A 3,140-nucleotide genomic window follows, 5' to 3' on the forward strand; every position below is an offset into this window, starting at 1 on the left:
CCGCCCCCACCCAAAAAACGGTGTGAGTGGTACTAAACATTTCCCCATTAATTTTGGAAAGAAATACCATATAATGTATGTACTCTGGTTAATAATATCAAAAAATTTATTAGAACCACGGTTAATGTTATATTTGATACAAATTAATATTGCTGCCCCGAACGCTCTGCGCCTTGCCACTGAATACTTGTTTACTTAAAATTACATCCCTGGTCCTTGTTCTTTCTGTATCGCATCGTGGTGAATTCACATTTCTCAGAAATTTGACAACAAAACAAAACAAAGCGAGTATTTTATTTGCTAATTTTTGCGATTTCTATTGTTTAATGTAAATTTATGTCTTTTTAGGATATGTCGAGCCAACAAAGAAGGCGCAGTTGGAAAATTGAGTAATTAGTAATGAGGTAGCAGGCATATTTTGAAAATTATGCCGATAAGCAGGATGGAATTTGGGAAAGTAAGTGCATGGTTGCAGCATATCTATGTATAAAAAGTATTTAATTAAATTGTTTATAGAAATGTTATAAATCGAGTGGCTCATTTACGATGTGCTCCGAAGATTTGGCGAACTTTTTTTCGCCTTTTCAACGTGCTAAGTAACAAGTTAAGAGGACTGCCATCACGGCCGGTAAGAAACCGCAAGCAAAGGGCAGACAACCTTCCAGGAAGCTGCCTCCTGTCCCCGAGTCGAAGCTGCAGTTCAGCAAGAGCAGGTCAGCAAATTGCTACCCTGATCAAACGTAAACTAAAGCGCTCTGCTGTGATTGCACTCCGTAAACGTGAAAACTTGGTGCATGCTGAGACATATCAAACAAGAAAACTCCGTGATGGACGCCGTGAGATGGAGGAGCGCTGTGTGGCAAAGAAATGCGGCCAATTCGACGGGCCTGAAAAATCCAAATTGGCTTTTGTGATCCGCATCCGCGGTATCAACAAAGTTGCACAAAAAGAGCGTAGTTTTACAGTTCTGTCTTCGCCACATTAAAACCGTGTGTTCAACAAATTGAGCAAGGCAACCATTAATATGCTACGTATGCCGAACCCTATATGGGGTTATCCAAATCTTAAATCAGTTCGTGAATTGATGTACAAACGTGGAATGGTCGAGCGTGTCCCAATCTCTGCTTTGTGGTCGAACGCAAATTTCGCGAAGCGCACGAAATTCAATGCGTTGATTCACTTCACTTCAAGAAAGCCCCCAACTTCCTGTTGCTATTCAAGCTCAACACATCAACCCGAGGCTGGCGCAAGAAGGCTAATCACTACGTTGAGGTTGGTGATTTCGGTAGCCGTGAGGATAAGATCAACAAATTGCTGCACAAGATGGCTTAAAGAAATCGTTGTTTTGTATTTAAGGCGACAATATAATTTGGCACATCTTCAAAAGACGCCCAAGCAAAAAAAAAAAAAAGAAAATTAAAAAATTCCTGAAGTTGCCTTTTCACGGGTCGATTTCTGTCGACTGGAAAATTTACTTAAGATATCGACTAGCCAAAACGCTTACATAAAGGCAGCTTAAATAACGTTCAAATTAATCATCCCCTTTGAGATGGGAAATACCAATAAACATTTCATAATTTCGAAAATTATTCCATTTATATTTGTTCTTGCATTTTCCACACCACTTGTGAGGTATGCTTTTACGCGCGGAACCGATTTTTTTTTAATGTGCTCGGTTGCCCAGGAGGCCTATTTTCACCTTTACAACTCAACTTAAACAGAATTAAAACTAAAGCATGCAATATATAAAGAAAATTAAAAGTTGTCTTACATCTAGTAAACTTAAAAAATTGCACATTAATTTCATTTTTCATTATAAAATAAAATTAAATATTACAATTCCGTTGAAGTGTATACATATGTACATATTTACAAAATGTGGTCTGTTTGCACCCACAGTAAGTTCCCATGAAGCCTAGCCTAAATTCAGAACTGAAAAAAAACGAGCAAATGGGGTCGGAATCTACTAGCCCTAAAAGCATAATGTGGAAAATGTTTTAAGAGCTGCGAAATTGTATTGCAATAATAAAAATAACAGTGCATAAATTGGAAAAATGGCTTTTGTTTTGCTTTATAATTTTTGATAATATTGGTTCAGATGGAATTTTTTTATTTGTTTGGTTTTTCAGCTCGATAATGATGCACCCAGGGATGCATTTACTGTCTATGAAAATATTTCATGAAGCGTTCCAAAATTAGCTCCGAGCAACTAAAAGTTGGTTAAGCTTAAATGAAATAGTTTTTTATTAAATATTTATTCCTGGTATTTAGTAAAAACCATTCATCTCAATACTAATATATGAAATGAAAGTAAATAAAAATCTACGAATACATTTCATGAATATTTTGTCATAGGGCCATTATTAAATACGGACATAACTTTGTCGGGCGTTGGTACTGACGTATATAGAATTAATGAGTTAGAGAGAGATAAATATACAAGCTCAAGCGCTAATTTAGGTATACTTGTATACCTGTTACTCGTCTGGCATATACTCCAACTGCGAAAATAATGACAATTATAATCTATTTAGATGCATATTTTAGGTAAATATTATATCGTCGCCTGGATAAAAGATTGTCACAAGTTACTTTCGGTAACTCACAATTGAAGTTTGGAATGCAATTTCTCAGGAACTAGACTACAGATTTTCTCCAAAGTGTCGGAGAATGCTATGTACTAGTTCATGAAATTCTTAAATTGTTTTATTTTTTTAGTTTAGTGTCAACCATTTATGAGTTTAATAAATTTTTGTCGAATACGATATTTGTAAAAAAATTTGCAGTCAGTTTCAATGATATACTCCAAAATGTGATAACAATTTTTATAAATTAACGATACTTTTTACTAATCAGCCTAATCATGAGTTTCGCCCGAACCAAATTTCGCCAACAGTTTTTTCATCCACCTGTAGTGAATACACGCAAACGAAAAGTAAAAAGTGACCCGGTTCTAGGAAATGAAACTCATGATAAAGCTGAATATGTCGGAAACTAAAGAAGAACAGATAACTCTATTTGAAAGATTTTGATTAGTTTAGTACGACAGCAATACTAACGCAATTTGTACCAAATAGCCGAAAACATTTTAGTCAATTACTCGGAAACTAAAGAAGATATCCAAAAACCACAAATTGTCA

At 35.4% G+C, this 3,140-nt stretch overlaps 1 long non-coding RNA gene across 1 annotated transcript; it reads left to right on the forward strand.

Moving 5' to 3' along the window:
* Window positions 1–250: 250 nt before the first annotated feature.
* Window positions 251–553, forward strand: LOC118757391. Its single transcript, XR_004995211.1, has 3 exons — window positions 251–288; window positions 349–457; window positions 517–553. It is a non-coding gene; the product is annotated as an uncharacterized LOC118757391 (long non-coding RNA).
* Window positions 554–3,140: the final 2,587 nt, after the last annotated feature.

Source organism: Rhagoletis pomonella, unplaced genomic scaffold (assembly GCF_013731165.1).
Source record: "Rhagoletis pomonella isolate Grant_MI unplaced genomic scaffold, Rhpom_1.0 Rhpom_scaffold_17317, whole genome shotgun sequence".
NCBI lineage: Eukaryota > Metazoa > Arthropoda > Insecta > Diptera > Tephritidae > Rhagoletis > Rhagoletis pomonella.